At 39.1% G+C, this 20,276-nt stretch overlaps 1 protein-coding gene across 4 annotated transcripts in view; it reads right to left on the reverse strand.

Moving 5' to 3' along the window:
* LOC136858644 (SURP and G-patch domain-containing protein 1) overlaps positions 1-20,276 on the reverse strand; it is a 292,627-nt gene that overhangs the window by 84,965 nt on the left and 187,386 nt on the right. The gene's annotated exons all lie outside the window — the stretch shown is intronic.

Consider the following 20,276-nt stretch of genomic DNA (forward strand, 5'->3'; position numbering starts at 1 on the left):
CTAGTAGGCCTATTGTGGAAAATGACATCCAAGATACTAAGATAGCACCAAGGTTAGTTGAACACTTTAGAGGATACTATCAAAATGTAAATGGACTTCGAAGCAAACTAACTGAACTTAAAATTTCTGCATGTTTAGCTGACTATGACTTCATGGTATTAACCGAAACAAACTTAAATGATGAAATTAGTGATGTGGAACTCGGACTCGAAACGTATTCAATTTTCAGATGTGATAGGTCTTCTTTAACGAGTATGAAGGCATCCCATGAGGGGGTAATGATCTGTATTAACAAGAGGTTTAAACCTACTCTGATACCGTGCATTAACACAGTTGAACAGTTGTTCGTGTCACTGACTTTTAACACCACAAAATTAATCATTGGTGCTGTATACATTCCACCCAAGTCTCCTGTCCAAAAATATTTCGAACATTGCAGTGTTGTTGAAAAAATTATGTCAAATCTTGACAACCATTTATTGCTCATTGTTGGTGACTACAATCTACCACATCTTAATTGGATAGTAAATGAAGAAACATCTTCTGGCCGTATGTCAGTAGGTAACCACACTATGCAGTCCAGTTTAGTTATTAACAATTTTTCTTATCTCTGTTTAAATCAGTTTAATGCTATCCCAAATTTTCTAAATCACTTTCTTGATTTGATTTTCAGTAACTCCAGTTCCACTGAAGTAAAATCTAGTAATGAAAGCATTGTCCCCTTCGATAGACACCACCCAGCATTAGAGATTTCTTTACCTATAAATGAGCTATACAATTCCTTGCCTGCTGATAGTTTTTATTTTGACTTTTTAAATGGTGACTATAATGGACTAAATTATTATCTGTCACAGTTCAGCTGGGAGATGTTTCAAAATGTATCAACTGATAAAGCAGTAGAAATCTTCTATTCAGTACTACATTATGGCATGGAACTTTACATCCCTATACAGAATTTTAAGACTACCAAATTCCCAAAGTGGTTTAATCATAAATTGAAGTCCCTGATTACTGAAAAGAAGAAAGCACACAAGCGATACAAAATATCAGGTCTCAATAGTGATTATCAGTATTTCTCGAAATTAGGAAATGAATGAAAGTCTGAATCTAAATCTTGCTATACAATGTATGTCTCCAACTGTGAACGAAGTATTACTTCCAATGCACAGAAATTCTGGCAATATCTAAGTTCTAAAAGGACATGTAATAATATTCCTTCAACAATGCATCTTAATGAAGTTACAGCCGATAAAATATTGTCAGTCTTTTTGCTAACCACTTTTCATCCGTTTATTCCTCTTATCAGAATAGTAGTAATCGTAGTAGTAGTATGTCATACGATTATCCTTTTTCTGTCAAACCATCAGTTATAAACATTAGTAAGGCAGAAATTTACAACAAACTGATATCTCTAGAATTAAAGAAAACTGTCGGACCTGATGGTGTTTCAACGTACCTGCTCAAGTACTGCTCATTTATTTTATGTGAAGCACTCTTATCTGTTCAACTTATCATTAAACCAAGGCTTTTTCCAGTGGAATGGAAGAAAGGATTTGTTAGTCCAGTTTTCAAAAATGGTGATAAAACTGACATAAAACAATATAGACCAGTTATAATTTCTTCTCATATTTCCAAAATTTTTGACTCAATAATTCTTGACAAAATCACACCTCTCTTTAGAAACATCATCATTGATGAGCAACATGGATTCTTTTCAAGACGGTCAACCTGTAGCAATCTTCTTTTATTCTATCAGTTCCTCTTGCATGCAATAGAGAACCACTCACAAGTGGACTGCATTTATACAGACTTCTCAAAAGCTTTTGACACTGTCGACCACGATATCTTGCTGCAAAAACTAACAGGCTACAGAATTAATGGGCCTCTCCCCTCATGGTTTGAATCGTATCTTTTCTGCACTTATTACTGTTACCAGTGGAGTTCCTCAAGGGTCTCATCTTGCGCCCTTACTTTTTACTCTGTACATAAATGACATTAAAAATATACTTAAGAATTCGAAATTGCTTTTGTTTGCTGACGATGCAAAAAATTTTATGCAAATTAAATGTCTACTTGATTGTTTAAAACTTCAAGACGATTTACATCATCTGGAAAAGTATTGCATTCAAAATGGGTTGAAACTTAATCATGAGAAATGTAAAATAATATCATTTTTTTAAAACAAGAAGAAAATATCATTTCAGTACAAATTTAGTAATAACATTCTAACTCCTGTTTCACAAGTTAATGACCTTGGTGTTTTATTCAGTTATAACCTATCGTTTAATGAACATATTGAAAATATTTGTAAGAAAGCATTTCAAAGATTGGGTTGCATTACTAGATATTCTAGAGAATTTTCAAACTTAGCTACCTATTGATTGCTGTATGTGTCTACGGTACGTCCTATACTAGAATACTGTACACCTGTTTGGAACCCTTCTCATCAGACCTCTATCCATAGATTAGATTCAGTACAACATAAATTTCTTCATTTATATTCATTTAGAGCAGGATTCTCATATGATAATGATGATTATACATCCTTACAACAGTCCTTAAATATGCATAGCCTGTCACAATGCCGTGAATTATTGGATACACTCTTCATTTTTAAATTGCTTCATTCCTTGGTGAATTGTCCACAACTCCTTGCAAAAATTAACGTACATGTACCAGACAGACGCACAAGGTTCAAGAATACATTGTCTACAAATTGGCATAGAACTAACTACGCATTCAATGGGCCAATTGAATGAATGTCAAGATCTCTAAACAAACTGGATATTGATATATTTAACTGCTCATTGTCAAAATTGAGAAATCACTTACATAATCTCCAAATCTGACTATTACTTTCCTGTGATTACTTGTAATATAACCTGTGTATATATCTGTACATATTTTTCTACATATACTCCATTGAACTTTCTTTTTAGTGTGTTTTGTTTTGTTTATTCTTCTCTACTGTTATGTAAAATGGTATTAACGTTAATAAAGTATTATTACTGACGCGTCCATCCATTGATGGGCAAAGTGACACACAAAACGAAGAAGAAGAAGAAGAAGAAGAAGAAGAAGAAGAAGTGGGAAGTGACACTGTATGGACTGACATTCCAAGTAAGCCTAGGTCTAGATTTCCTTTCATTGGAGATGCAGGTATATACATAGTACTGAAATGTGATCCGCTAAACATTTTTGAATTCTTTTTTACCGACGAACTATGTACTCTAATTGCTGATCACGCAAATTTATATGCCACACAATCAATTGAAAAGAAAAACTCAATCTGGGAAAATGAAGAATAGAAGTCGTGACAAAAAGTGGGAACTTACTAATAGCTCAGAAATAAAATGTTGTGTTGTATGCCTGTCAAACCAGAGGCAACGGGAAACTGTCTACTGCTGTGAGGAATGTGACTGGCACTTTGTGCTTGCCTGTGCTTCTGTATTTACCACACTGTGCGCAATTTCTGAATGACCTATGAACCAGAAAGTATGTGTAACATATTGATGCATATCTGGAAACTTGAAAAATGTCATCATAATGATGAAAGGAACACTTTTTATAGTCACTTTTGTATGAACTCACTGTGTACATATGTATACATTTATGGGTTTACAAGAAAAATGGTAATAATATAATGCTATTGAATTTTTACTATATCACTAATAATTTAAATAAATCAAGTAAAATATATTTTTCTGTTGAGTATTTACATCTGCCGCATGCTACTGTACCCATTCCAAACGTGCACGTTGCGCTGAATAATTACCCACTGGCTGGTTGATGTTATGAAACGATTCCCCATTTAAGGGATTAAGAAGAAGGCTATGCTCACAGCAGCGTGCCCTTAACCACACAGCCAACTCGCCCGGTGATCTATTTATAAAAGAATGAATATGATAGACTAAATCAGTCTATCCTGGAGTACCAAACGCCATTCCGTCGACCACTCAATGTGTCCCAATGGACACGTACATATGCACATCCATCTTGGATCCCAGACAAAGGCGAAGTGCCCGGTAGCGAGCTCACTCGAGCAAGAAGCAGCTTTAGGTGCATGCACGCCAGTATTGATTTTTCTTTCTGAGAGGCCATTCGCTGCATCCAACCAAGGACACAATAATTACCTATCACTAAAGGCATGATTTTACGCATTAACGATAAACGCGACAAAAATATTTTGAGGCGATTTTGTGATATCTTTGCGAATCAAATGTTTCTGCAAAATTCAATTATTTTGCGATAAGCACGATATTACAGCGAACTCTGTAGTGAATAACGAGCTTGACATTTTGTTCCAAAATTATGTATGAAAAGAAAAGGAAGAGCGAACAAAAATTCATCAACAGGAAAGAAATATGTTATCATTAATGTTCTGGAAAATCTCTAAGACATGGCATCAAAGAAAAGGGGTTGGCTCCAGGCTTCTTGCCAAACGAAATGTTTGGAATGTTGTTCTTGTGGTGGCTGGTAATCTTACCTCAGCCTGTCTCCTCATGGCATTGCGCAATCCTGGAATTCCTAATGACGTCTACAGGCAGCACAATTGACTGGTGTAATTTGGCTTTGTGGTCAGGTAAAATTAAGAACATGATCACAAACAGTAGCGAAGATGGGTCGCTTGACAAGTGTTACGATGCACAGCAGAGCTAAACAGTTTACATTTCGGAAAGAAATATTTTAATGTGTAAATTTTGTAAAGTTCGCATCGAGTGGGAGGAAAAAGATACTGTCTCAAAACATTGTTTTAACCCTTTGAACACCAAGAGTAAAAATAATTTTAATAAATTTTGTATTTGTGCTGTTCTATACTAATTGGTCACATTCAAATGCATTTTTGCCATTTTCAAAAAAATTCCCTCCTAGACTTGGATTTTTGAACATGTTGCTTCAGAGCAACATTGGGGCTCAGTGGTAATTCGAAGACAAAATAAACTGAAAATTTAAATTTTCTACTCTACTTTATCAAGACATTACACAGTACTAGAAACATTACAGTATCATAATTAAGACATTACACAGTACAAGAAACATTAAAATATCATAATAACATGTTTTAGAACACTGGATGATGGGAGAAACGTCACATTACTTTAACAACTTTCCTTTACAAGCACTATCATTCCAGTAACAAATACAGGACACACGTAAGGCCTACTTGGTATGGAACAGAGTGAAGCAATTTTTTTGCTGCCTGTTAAGTCATCAGCCCAGAGGCAGGTTGGATCCTCAAACAGCACCACCGAAGGCTATACAGCTATAGGAATACCACAAAAACCAATGACGAGGTGTGAGGGAGTTTGCCATTGCTACAGTTAGGCACAAGTTTACATTACATTTTGCACATACTGCTTGAGTGAGTCCACCTGGGGAAAATTTGCATCTAGCTTTACCAGAGTATCCCGGCCAGTGTTCAGACCCGTCGTACCGAATGTCATCATTTGGGCGGACTGCAAATGTTCGCCTTTTAGTGGGTTCTTTGAGTGCATCACTGGAGCGACGTTTTGTACCTTTCCCCTGCCCTGATCTCGTAAGCGCACTTCCAATATTTGCCTGGAATTTTGCCATTGAATATTGACATTTGTTACGTCGTTGAGCCTGATGTCTACGGTACAACAACCATCCATTCATAACGGCAACACTAATACACCAGTATATAATTCTAGTGTACCACTTCACTGATCTCAAATCCATTCTGTACAATTCCTGAAGCATACCAGCCAAATCTACCCCTCCCATGAAGAAGTTGTACTCTTTTGTAACACTGAGGCAATCTATTTCCATGGTTACTTTTTGTGATGCATTCCACATTTTACATTTCCCTACTGGATCAATTGCAGCATAAGCTGATATAAAATTCACTGCTTTTCTGTCATACCATCTTATAAGTGCCACATTACTGTCTTTTTCCCCACGCCAGTCGTAGCTGCCTCTTCCAGAGCGTTTTCATTCAGCTTCAGACTTCAGAGGACACTTGCCCAGCCTGTCATTCCGTATTGTGCCCACACAGAATAATCCCCTTTCTTTCAGTGCAATGGCAAGTTGAAGAGAAGAAAACCAGTTTTTGTGTTCAGGAAGCTCATTTGTGAGAGCCACAACTATGCTTCACGAAATACGGCTGTTTCATCTTCTGAGTCCTCAAAATCTAACAATTAATCTGTTTCAGAATAGAGAATTCCACCTGATAACTGTTCAAGAATATCAAGAAGGTCCTTTTCATTCCTATTTGTGTTGGTTTCATCTTGACTATTGGCATAAAACAAGTATAAAATGGAATTACAATCCGGTTGGTAAAAGTTAGGTTAGAATGATTTGTTTATATTTAACCCCAATGTAGCTCGAGAGCAACACCATTTTCTAATCAGATATGTTCACTAGCTATCATACATATTCCAGTTTATCATGGTACATAATCTTACAACAGTACATTAAGTTGGCAAATACACTAATATAAAAAGTTAACTCACCATTAATTGTTCTGAAACGTGATTTTGTAACACTGGCGGTACTAGATCACAGCCAGCTGATTCACTTCACATACTAAACACACACACTGCCACCTAGATCTGTGTTGTAAGTGGCATCTGTAGTCATTTTATGAAAACGCACACCTGTAGCTTCATGGCAACAATGGGGTTGAAGGGACCAGTCTAAATAAAAACTGGTGAGGTGACCTTGAAATACACGTTGCTTAGGAGCAACACTGGTAGTGAAAGGGTTAAAAATAAGGAACATTCAGAACACAAATTTAGCACTCCAACAGTGAAAGGGCAGGCAACAATAGAACTCTCATTAGATATGCAAAAGAAAGCTAGTGAAAAAATAGAATTTATTCACGAAACAACAGCAATGCTACTCAAAGCCAACATCCCGCTGGAGAAGATAGACGACCCTGCAGTCCGAAAATGTTGCTACACACAGCACAGTCCTTATGCTTGTTCTCAGCCCACCGGTCAAGGATGTATTGTCTTCCATCCAGTCTTTCTGCTTCTTCCTTGTCCGTGGCAAATGCTGACGAGTGAGACTATTTCTACGGAACACGATCACCAATCAGCAGTTCCATCAGCTGTCTCCAGAATCTGAGATGGTCCATGGGCTTAGCTTCAAACTTCATGTTCTGGCAGTAAATTATATATGAATTTACAATGGCTATTTCTAATCCCCAGAAAAAACATTTTCCTCCACCATTTTAGAGTTTTTCTTATGAATGAGTAAGTAGCGGAAAAATGATCGGCCCGGTTGACCCCACCCATTTCCTTTGTGTTATCGCACACGACAATTGGCTTTGGTGTGTCCTTTTGTTGGCCTCCTTCTCCATATGAGCTCACAATTTGTGTTGCCATGTTCTGACAAGTAGACAGCATTAAAACGACACACTTGTCCTTCCACCCTAAGACCATAAAACGATAAGCCTTTATCTCACCTACTTTCAATTTCAGGCCCTTTCTTATATCTGGTGGATTTCCTATCCTGCCAGGAATAAGTGTATCAATAAGGTGACATTTCTGTTTCAGAAGTTCCTCAGCCTAGCTGACACTAGTGCGATATCTGTCTGTGAAAACCTTGTAACCTTCCACTGATCCTCTTGCTGCAACAGCCAGCCTATCCAATTGCAATCATTGTAGTGAATGGTTTATTAGCATAATCTAGGTTATTTACAACTGCAGTAACTTTTCCATAATAAGGAATCAAAGAATGGATGTACTTAGTAGCACTATCAGCCAGAACAAAAATTCTTATTCCCCACTTGTTCGGTTTCTTGGGGTTGTAGGTCTTGAAACTTATTTTCTCCTTGATACCAATCAATGGTAGACTCATCTGATTATTTTTGCCAGGTATGAAAAATTTGTGGAACTGCGATTGTAGGTATTTCAGAAGGTATCTGATTTTGTGTGTCCTAGTAATGGTATAGTCTCTTTCAATATCTCCTGGATTAGAAGCCATATGCAACATCCAGAAAATTTGCATAAATCTATCTCGCATAAAAATGTTGCAAAGAATGGCACATGTGTTACCTATTGCTGGGGTAAGTAGTCTTGTAAGTTAGCTACAGTGACAAGTCTCATGTTGAGAATAACACCAATAAACACTAAAATTTCAGTAAATATCACCTTTGTCCATGTCCTCCACGTAGACCCAGGCTTCGTTGTCCGCGTCAGTTTAAGAATTTTCTCCCCAGCGTATTTATTTGTTTCACTGGCTATATCCTCAATAACATTTTTGTTAAAAAACAAGCTAAAATATTCCAGTGGTCTTGCATGAACTGGTAGATTGACTTTTTTTTTGCTAGTTGATTTACGTCGCACCGACACAGATATGTCTTATGGCGACGATGGGAGAGGAAAGGTCTAGGAATGGGAAGGAAGCGGCCGTGGCCTTAATTAAGGTACAGCCCCAGCATTTGCCTGGTGTGAAAATGGGAAACCACGGAAAACCATCTTCAGGGCTGCCGACGGTGGGGTTCAAACCACTATCTCCCGATTACTGGATACTGGCCGCACTTAAGCGACTGCAGCTATCGAGCTCGGTAGATTGACATCCAGTAACCCTGTTTGTCTGAAGAAAGGATATTCAATTGGCCCGCTATCGTCATTCAAAACATTCTGCCATAGCATAGAACTTGCATCAACGTTTGTATCTGTATTACTTTCATCATCTGAGGATTGTTCAACGCCTGATTCACCAGCACTAAACTCAGAAATGTCTGATAAATCACTGTCACTATTTAGTACTGTATCCTCAATGCTGCTATCGGGAATACTCGTGCTTTTATCCTTCTGTAACTGACACAATCTACTTGTTGATGCCATGACAACTGGACTGGCGCGCAGCGAGAGTTGGGCTACATACACTCCATGGAATATCTAGCTGTACTGGGAGAAAGATTACTCGTATATGTTCCAAAGTTTGATGAGAGAGTTCAGGACACATGCAGCTACCTTTCTGCATAGGCATTTGTCGAAATGGCTCGACATCCAATTCTTGAAGTAGAGAGCGAGTGTCGAGCAGACCTCGATTTTCGAGTGGAAAGGGCTTATGCAAGTCACATTTTCCACTGGTGCTTATTAAATAACAGTGTATTGGAAGGTATGTAAAACACCAGGCAACAAATATGAAAACAGTTGCACTGGGGTCCATTACAGTATCAAAGTATTGTTGCAGATCACACTGTTTCTACAACAAATCTATCTGAAGCCCCATATTTCGGACCAGTGGGTTACTAAACATTGTTTTCTGGTCACCCTCTTCGACCATGAATTATCTGGAGGTTAAGCTTGGCCATGTGTGAGAGAAAGACTTTCACAGCTAACTTGAATGCAAAACACTTCAATCGACTCGAGTCGAAATTCAAAGCTGTGAATTTCAACATATGTACCACCGCTGAAAGATGTGAAAGCCTGTCCACTCCCTGGATTGGAATTTTGTCTTCATTAGCAAGCGATTTCATGCCTTTTTCAGTATCCGTAACTGGGCAACCACAAGAAAAATGTGCAGCACGCTAGTCAAATTCACACTAATATTTGCTATCCTTCACTTTATCACTCAACACAGAATTCATTTCTTAGCTTATGAATGGAATGTGATATACAAGCACAAACAGGTTTACTGGGTCATCACTAAAAACCAGGAAGCAAAAAGCAACTTTCCTGAGGATAATGGCTTGAACCCCAAAGGTGTAATTTACCCTTGTAGTTCAGGAGTTCAAGGACCTTTCCCGTTTTCACGCAATTTTCCCCCGCTTGCCTCCTGTGGTGAGGGCTATTGTCTATTCTTTTTACAAGGGATGACAAAGAACATTTTTAAGGCTAGAGAAAATGAGATTGTACTAGGTGGAAGTAGCGAAAATTTATGACTCAATAAGTGAGGTATTTTAACACCGATTTAATAAGACGTGAATTGGGACTTTGAATTTACAATGTGCTAAGAAAACATCTTAATGAGGAACGTGCTAACTAGGTTTCACTGTATAACAGTTGCCAACAAATGCTAAAATGCTAACTGCTCACAAGATGTGGATAGGAGAATTGGTGCTGCCCATTCAGCATTTGGACGTTTATCCCATTGTGCCTTCATGAATAAGGACCTTACAAGGCAAACCAAGATCATGGTTTAGCATGCTGTTGTCATATCAACACTGCTTTATGGTAGTGAAACTTGGAACCTCTACCGTAAAGATATCAAAAAGCTAGAGCGCTTACATTGCAAAAACTTATATCAATCTTGAACATCAAACGGGAGGACCATGTCACCAACCTTGCAATTCTTGAGAAAGCACATGCTATAAGCACTGAGGCTACCATCATTGGGCACCGTCTCAGATGGACAGAACACGTCCATAGCACGAGAGAAACCAAGCTTCTTCGTCAACTCCTGTATGGTGAACTCTGCTCTGACACAAGACTTCATGGAGCTTCTTTGAGGTATTTCAAGGATCAGCTAAAACATACTATGAAAAGAGCAGGAATAAAAAACAATCCTGGGATACACCTGCTGAGAATCCTAACTCCCCCCCATGCCACAGTCTTTCTACATCAGTTATGCTGTTTGAAGAGGAACGACGATGACATTAAGAGGATAAACAACAAGCATGGAAGATCAGCCCTGCCCTTCCCCCAGTCATTACATGTGATGTGTGGACATATGTTTTATACCAAGATTGGGCTACTAAGTCATATCAAACATATTCACAAAGCATTGTGAGTCTGAAAATGTAAACTGCTGAAGAATATGCTTACTCGGACACGAGTTGAAGCCGCTGCCACTGACGAGTTGCCAATAATCGTAGTCAAGTTGACAGTTGCCTGACTGCCCCTTGTGTGGTGTTCTTGAAAACAAAATCATATTTTAAACTGTACCTCCCCATGCATATCAAATGAACAGTTGCAATTCCGCAGCAGACGATCTACAGGGCGCCATTGGACTAACCTTTCTCCCTGGAATTGTCTTAGCATGACAATTAAATTTATACATTTTATGGTACATAACCTCTGATTGTGACTCCTAAAATTTGAAGTTAAACAGTGTCCTCAACACAACTGCTTGCACAATGTATACCAGTATATTAGGTACAATATAAAAAACATATTATAAAATCTAAAAATACCTACTCTATGAAATACTGTATTTACTAAGCACCATTTCCCTGCAGTGTTAAGCAATTTCTAACCTCAATAAATGGGGAAGGGAAAATTATGCAAATTTAGTTTTGAATATAAAACACCACTGGAATTCAATCAATTTTTTTGGTAGGGTCCTTTGGCAATCTCTGGTATAAAGGTTCTCTTCATGAGTCTACACAGCCATCCTCTGCTTGCCTTAAAATGTAAGATTCCTAAATCTTTCCAACCGGAGAATAAAGTAAGCGTAAACAAAACCACATGACTTTGACTGCCTCACAATTCTTTCCTTCTTTGCCCGCCCAGTAAATAGTCCATTTCTAAACCTAAAAATATGAGTTGTTTCTTAAATTTGAAGTTTAAAGTCTTTAATGCGAAAGAGTTTTAGCGATTGAAAATTTTATTATTATTCTAAGCTTCTGGTCAATAACTCTTCAGTTCGCTTTAATGGCTGATGTTGTACAGCATAAGTGAAGAAAACCTCTGAAAAGTGGACAGAAGACTAGTGTCTTCAACATATTCATTAAGTTTATGGAAACATATCCCGACAGTTCAATTAATGATATCCTGAAATTAACATCCGAGTTGACTGGTGTGTCTGTTTCTAGTGCAGAAAATTTTTCTACTACCAGCCGTGTTACCACACCAGGTAAAAAGAGGCTGCATGTTAGAAGTGTTTTGGACGTGGAGTGCAATGAAATTGTACATTCTGCTATCCGGAGGAAGGTGCACACATTTTTTAAAATAACAATGCACCCACTACGATTAATGGTGTTATCGGCAGTAAATTCTGATCCTGAACTCCCAGATTTCGAAAAGGCACCACAGTGGACAGAGATGATATAATATTGTGGCGTAGGTGTTTGCTCTGCAAGATAAGAGAATTTAGACAACGGGGGTGGAAATTATACTATTTGGACAAGACGTGGATTAATGAAGGGCATACAACATCAAAGGCATGGCTAGACACTACCGTAAAGTCAAAGAAACAGGCATTTTTTCAGGTTTAAGCATAGGGCTAAAAAATCCAACAGAGAGGGGTAAGCGACTGATAGTGTTACATGTTGGAAGCGATGATGGTTTTGTGGGGGGTGGCGATTGTGTTTGAGTCTAAAAAAAAGGAGACTATCACAATGAAATGACTGGTGACTTGTTTAAATTGTGGTTTGAAAGAATATTATCAAAGCTGGTGCCTGGTAGTATTATAGTGTTAGATAATGCTCCCTATCACAGTGAGTCTGCAGTGAGAACGTATCCCGAACAAATCCTGGAAGAAAGCTGAAGTAATTTCCTGGCTGAGAAGTAAACACGTAACATGCGACGAAGGACTTGTCAAAACCGAATAGCTGGAACTGGTGAAGACTCACAGGCCTCTGTTTGAGAAATATGTAAAAGATGATTTAGCTGAACAAGCGGGCCACACTGTACTCTGACTGCCCCCGTATCACTGTGAATTAAACTCAATAGAGATAATGTGCAGCCAGATCAAATGTTATGTTGCCAGCCTTAATACCACTTTCAAACTTTGTGGCGTGCGTAAACATCTTGACACAGCATTTTGTGAGGTGAGAGCTGATCAAGGGTGTTCCTATGTCCAGCATGTAATGTGCAAAGAGAAAACGATGTGGGACCTGGAAAGTGCCATAGATACTGTAGTTGAAAAAATGGTGCTCAATTTAGGAGAGGATTCCTGTAAACATGTGACAGCATAACCTATTATTTTCATGGCAAATAGAGGAGAACCTTGATACTCAAGTTCTTGGATGGACCATGGGGAAAAAAATGTACAGTATGGGAAAATTGAAAATCTGGGAATGAATTAGAACCATCAACGAATCCTCTCAGGTGTTATTCCCGGCTCTCTAGACCAGGGTCGCCATATCACCATTAGAGAGTTCCTCAATTAACAGTAATTATATAGGCTGAATGGACATGAAATCAGACTGAGGCCTCCGGGTGACAGGCAGGAAGATTTTTTTTTGCTACTGGCTTTACGTCGCACTGACACAGATAGGTCTTTTGGCGACGATGGGATAGAAAAGGGCTAGGAATGGGAAGGAAGCGACTGTGGCCTTAATTAAGGTACAGCCCCAGCATTTGCCTGGTGAGAAAATGGAAAACCATCTTCAGGGCTGCAGACAGTGGGGCTTGAACCCACTATCTCCTGGATGCAAGCTCACAAATGCGCGCTCCTAACCGCACGGCAACTCGCCCGGTAGGCAGGAAGCTAAGCTCCCTCCAAGGGGCTTGAACCCACTATCTCCTGGATGCAAGCTCACAGATGCGCGCTCCTAACCGCACGGCAACTCGCCCGGTAGGCAGGAAGCTAAGCTCCGTCCAAGGAAATAAAGTAGGGATAAACAAACATTTCATATCACTCTGCGAGGTCCACGTGATCTTAATGTAAATATGAGCATTAATGAAAATTGACGGATGAAGCTGCTATGCGTAGATATTTGAGATAACAAAAATACATTATTACTGGACGTCAGAAGTAAACTATAAATGCAACAATAACAATTTTCAGATTTTATCATATGTGACTTGTTAGGGTCATGTCTTATTGCATGTGTATGTTTTACAGGACAGAAGGTAAGTTATGTGATACTATCATATGTGCAAGGAGAACTCTGTGATAAACAATGGTAAATCGCCATACAACGATCAATCTTATGCTGTCCGCCGCACTCCTTATCACAATGGCCCTTATAAAAGTTTACCATGGTCAGAATTGTAGATTCGACCTTCCTTACAGGTAGCAAAATATGCACCACAGCAGCTTCTTTCTGCTCTCCTGTGAAGTTATTGAAACATCACTTACGATAGTTTACCTCTGACGTCACGGCTTATAAAATATCCGGCTCCATGGCTAAACGGTTAGCATTCTAGCCTTTGGTTCAAGGGGTCCTGGGTTTGATTCCCAGCTGGGTGGGTGATTTTAACATACATTAGTTAATTCTGAGACATTAGAATTCATGGCTACATCCTCACAGACGCACAGGTCGCCTATAAGGCGGTGACTCGAAAGACCTGCACTGGGCTTCTCCGGAGACCACACACCATTGGTATTTACAGTGGAACCTCGATTCTCTGTTTTTGGAGGGACCATGAAAAAAAAAGTACAACAGGGGAAAAACGGAAAATCTGGGATTTAATGAAAACCACCAACAACTTGGCTAAACATCACAAAACTGAAATATATATAATTATATTCTTACAAACACTCCTAAACCAAACAAAACTACAGCCCCAGTGGGTCTTTGACTGCCAAGCGACAGCTGCTCAACACGAAGGCCTGCAGATTACGATGAGGCGCATGGTCAGTGTGACGAATCCTCTCGGCCGTTATTCCTCGCTCTGTAGACCGGGGTCGCCATCTCACCATTAAATAGCTCCTCAATTAAAGGTAATCATGTATGCTGAGTGGACCTGGAACCAACCCTTACATCCAGGTAAAAATGCCTGACCTGGCCAGGAATCGAACCCGGGCCCTCGGGGTGACAGGCAGGCAAGTAAGATCGCGGGACCAGCTTCAAACAGTAATTACCAGCAAGCGAGTCAAAAAATCTTGATAATTTATATTCAGTTTTATGAAGGAAACTTTGTCAGTTTCCCGCTAAAACATCTTTCAGTTCAGCAACTTTGATCAGCCAAACTCTTCGAAAAATTTAATAAGGCTAAGTCAAACAATAAAACGGCCACTAAGTAGTTTTTAATTCTCTAATCTAATAAAGCACATTAGATACAAAAGCGCCCAACATGATGGCGAAATCCCTTCTTTACTTAATCTTCCATTGTGGTTTGGTCACCAATGTACTATTCGTATTCAAGTTTCTCGAAATCTTGTACTGCGTAAATTAGGCCTACATCAACATTTACAGGTTATGCTGAACTTGAGAATATGGTTTCGAATGTAAGTATAGATTCTCAAAATTTTGTGAATGCATTATACTCAGTTCTGCCTGCCACTAATCAACACATTGGAAAGAGAAAAAATATCATCAGAACTCCAAAAATTACGGTTATTCGTGACCTTGAGCTCCGCTGGAAAGCGCGCTCGCTGCACAAGTCGGTACAAGCGGGAAATGATACAAACTTTTTAAATGTAATGTGCGCAAATACAGTAAAACGACTGCATTTTTTAACATAAAAACGTAAAATTCCCAGTTTTTTATTAGGACCAAAATAGTAATAGGCAATCCCAAGACCTCCCATGGCTTTATGTATGGAAGGTGCAACATCTGCTCTGGTCACGATAACATAATTGTATGCGATAATATTAAAATACTAGATTTGTGTTAAGAAGAAGTTTCGATTCCTGCCTGAAAGCCCAGTGACTATACAGAGCCCTGAGGGAAGTGCCGAAAACCTGTTTGGCGATACAATCGAAAAATGTAAAAATACAAACATATAACTCTGGACATAATGTGGACGTTTCCAAGTACGAACATTTGACGAAACTCGTTCTGTCTCCTGCCAATTGTTGTGGCCATTCTCTGTTTTATGATTTCCAAGGATTCTCTACACCGTACCATCCGAATTTGGTGCTAAAATGGTCCCTTATGCAAGTTTACTGCCGATCGTTTTTCCAGTACAGTCATCATCATCATCATCCTCCAATGTCCCACTCCAGTCGCCCGGGTATGGTTAACAAGCCTCCTCCACTTCTTTCTGTCCTTCCACATTTCCTGCTCCACTACTTCCGCCACATCCAATCCAGCTTCTCTAATGTCCTTCCAAATATGATCCATCCACCTTCTTCTCGGTCTTCCAACTGGTCTCTTTCCCTTAACTTCTCTTTCTAATTCCCTTTTTGCTACCCGTTCCTTTCCCATTCTTTTTACATGTCCGAACCATTTCAGTCTTGCTTCCTATACGTTCTCTTCTTGTCTTTTTAACCGATGTTCTTAAAAATTTCATTTCTACTGCTTCGATCTTAATATCTTGTCTCTTATTAGTTACCAGCGTTTCTAGCCCGTATGTAACAACTGGTATGAAATACTGTTTATATAATGTTCATTTCGTTCTTTTGGTTACTTTGTCATCGCATGAAAGCTCTCTGACTTGATGATGCAATGTTGCCCTTTCAAGTTCCAACCATGTTATCGGGTTCTCTTCTTTTTCTCCATCTATTATTTCCGTTTTCTTATCTCCTTCTTCCTCCGAGCAGTCATCCTCATTATAAAGTTTTTCAAAATATTTTGCCCTCACCATCTGAAGACCCTTTTTGTCATGTACTATGGATCCATATTCTCTCTCTAATGCAATGATTTATTCTTCGATTGTATTACTCTGTATAATTGTTTTTGATTTCCTCGACTATCTTGCTCAATTTTGTTAGTAAACTCTCCCCCTCCTTTTCTTCCTTGATACTCCTCTTTACTTGTAGTTTCGATCTTTTGTATTCCACATGTAACCTATCTATCTTATTCTCATCCCTCTGATATATTTTTTTGCTTTTCCTTATCCATTTCTTCTTCACCTTGTTCCTTTCTTTTATTTCTTTTATTTCTTTTTTCTATCCACAACCGTGTCTCCTTTCCCTTACCTTTGCATTTCTTTTCCCCGCATACTTCAATCGCTGCTTCCACAAAATGTCTGTCTTAAATCGTCCCACTCTTCTTCTCCACTTCGTATTTCTGTGTTAGGCAACTTCCTTCTTACACAATCTTGGAATGCCATTCTTTTATCCTTCTCCTCCAATTCCCAAATCCTGATCTTTGGTTTCTTCTTCAGTACAATTTTAGTATTTTTACTTGTTTTAATTCTACAATTAATGATCTATGATCACCTTCCATACTTTCACTGGGGATTATCTTCGTATTCATGACTTATCTTCCCCATTCTCAGTCTGTTATTATAAAATCGATGAGTGTTCCATACTGTCCATCAAAACTATATCGGCTGATCTCATGGCTATTCCTCTTCATGAACCAAGTGTTCTCTATTATCAGGTTATTTCTGATACAAAAGTCACACAGTTTCTCTCCATCTTCATTTCTATCGCCATACCCATGTGGGGCCAGAACATTCCTGTATCCCATTCTATCAGTTCCCACATAGGCATTCAGATCTCCCATTATTATGATCCCATCTCCAACAATGTGTGTTTCTAGTTCAGGGATAGGGAGAGTTGCTCATATAACAGAAGAGTTTTACATATCGTTAGATCAATACGCCAATCCCAATTACAACATAAATGAAATTACAGAAAAAACTATTATCATTTTCAATAAAGCCAACCCCGCCTTAAAAAATTACTACCTCAAAATAATCAACAAACAGAACATAACACGCGCCATAGTACTGTCGAACGACACGCCCAGCTCCACCACTACCCCCACACAGCAACTCTCCCTACCCCTCTATCCGCTCCTCTCGCAGTAGCAGACACAAACCTAAAGAGAACGCGAAGTAGTATACGCCAAGCTCTCAGATCAAACGCAACCCAACCACAACAAAAAAAAAAAAGACACACACACACACACACACGCATTCCTTCAGCTAATAACTCTCTACTCACACTTTATTTTCGTCTCCCACAGATAATATATATCAGCACACAGACATAGATGAGGAAGGAGCCAGCACTATAACTCTGCATCAAGAAATACTTACGTATGACCGAGACCACATCTGCTTCTAACACTTAAAGAATAAGATTCCACTCACAGCTGCACATATTTACCTGTCTATTCAATCGGATTTGTTAACAATAGAAGTTATCACCACACATACAAGCGAAGACATCATTTAAGTATATAAGACGACTTCTTAAGAAAACTACAGTATCGCCTATGAACGCAAGTACTGAAATATTTACAACAATGGACTCAAAAACAAGAATGAAGATTCACGCAAGACACACATATTAAATTCCATGAAATATTTTATAATTATTTAAATGAATTTTAACATGTACTGTGTATTTTAATGTGTTCAATGTATTTGTAACCTAGATTTAAGCATAGGTTAGGTTTCACAGACAAATTCTAATTCTGAAGAAGATAGCTTTATACTCAAGTACTTGAATGCTAAAATTATAATATATAATCATTTTACACTTAATATGCCCAATTTGGACACTCAGACAACATGCTTTCCTATGACATCTCCCTTTAGAAAGGGCAATACCAACAAATGCTTGGCACATATGTAAAGGTATTCATGTTTAGCTGATGATGACTATTTAAAGTCGAAACCAGTCCTGTAAGCTAATTTTTACAATAGAAAACTGTATCGATAAGATGGAACCCTTTCAGCAAGATGGCGTCCGGGAGTAGTCGTGTGTCGGTATCGCTCCGTGTCTTTTGTCTATTAGTAGTGTTCAAATGTAGTATCATGTCCGTTTGAGTTTGCCTCCGGGATGAGAATGTGCTAGACTTCGACGAGAAATATGAAAACCTTTGGAAAAACGCTTTTGTGAATGGTTCGGAGCTTCGTATTTCGGCCCACGTGCTGGCTTTAAATGGAACTATGTATCTGGTGACGTCATAACCAGGCGAACTCTAGCCCAAAGATATCTGGTTCAGCGATTAGTGTGCTTCTGTTGCCTTTGTCCGGCGACATACATCTGAACCCCGGACCCCAGCATGACAGCGGTATGAATTTCTTCTACCAAAATGTAGGGAGCATGTGTAATTCTTTGACGGACTTTAACCTCGCTTTCAGTGACGCCAGCAAAGATTTGTATTTGTATAGTTGAAAGTTGGTTAAATGATTCTGTTGGTGATAATGAACTGTTGTCTACTGATTACTGTGTGTTTCGTCAAGACAGACATCAGGTCCATAGTAGCAAAGAGAAAGGAGGGATTATGATTGCTGTGAAATCTGCTCTAAGGCCAGTTTCCCGGCCAGAGATGGCGGGAGACTGGGAGTGTCTCGTCGCCAAGGCGACCCCAACATCAGGGAGGTCTGTGTTTATAGTGTGCTGCTACCTGCCACCGGACGAAGTGACTGCTAGGATGAGTAATCTTCGAGCAACACTGGCCAACGTCACAGCTGTTTTAAACCCGCAGGATATCCTTGTAGTTTGCGGAGACTTTAACATCAGGCATTTGGCTTGGAATCCTGATCCCGTTATAAAACAAAGATGTGTGGAAGTCTTCTTACTTCTTGAAATCCGTCTGTGAATTTGGACACAAGCAAATGTGTCACTTCCCAACAAGAAACGAGAACTTCCTGGACCCTGTTCTAATCTCGGATCAATACTATGGACACTTGGACTGCTTTGAGACAAAAAAGGTAATTACTTCCGATCATTGAGCTGTGGAATTCACTCTATCTTTACCGTGAGTTATGCGCACCGTACCGCAGAGGAAGTTAATGTTCGCATGGACTAAGGCTGATTTTCCTCAAATGAGAGATCTCTTTTCGTTGTGTCCCTGGAATTTAATTGAGGACTCCCCCTCCGTCGACGAGTGATTAGTGATTATGTGCAATTTTCGACCATACGCGGTGAATTTAAGGGTCATCAGCTCAAAAAGTACAGAAAATATATAACTTTGATGGAATCGAAATTAGCTGCCAACCCGAAGTATTTCTGGAATTTTGTAAACAACAAACGGATGTCATCTCACCTGCCATCTACTATGCTTCAGGACGGGAAAGAATTACACGACAAGAGGAACATCTTGGACAGTTTTGCAGATACCTTTGAAAAGTATCACTCACCTGCCGCACAGTGTAATCTATCCACTTTGTCCGTGTGTGATATAGGCCTAACTTCAATAGCGACCTCTTCAGCAGAGGTATCTTCAATTCTTGCTTCTTTGGATACTTCCAAATCATGTGGTCCAGATGACGTACCCCCAATAGTATTGAAAGAATGTGCATCTGAGCTAGGTGGGCCACTTAGCATAATAATAAACATGTCATTCTCGTCAGGGTATTTTCCGTGTGAGTGGAAGAAATGTTACGTCATACCAGTGTTGAAGAAAGGAGACAAAATGGTGTTTGATAACTATAGGCCTGTTGTGTTATTGTCCCTAATTTCAAAGGTGGCAGAGAAGATCGTGTATAAGAGATTTTTCAGTTCAGTTTCACAGTATATTACTATAGCGCAGCACGGTTTTGTACAGAAACGCTCTACCGTGTCCAATACGGTGGCGTATATCAATTTCATTTCAGAATCTCTCGATAGGAGGCAACAAG

Source organism: Anabrus simplex, chromosome 1 (genome assembly GCF_040414725.1).
Source record: "Anabrus simplex isolate iqAnaSimp1 chromosome 1, ASM4041472v1, whole genome shotgun sequence".
In the NCBI taxonomy this organism is placed as follows: domain Eukaryota; kingdom Metazoa; phylum Arthropoda; class Insecta; order Orthoptera; family Tettigoniidae; genus Anabrus; species Anabrus simplex.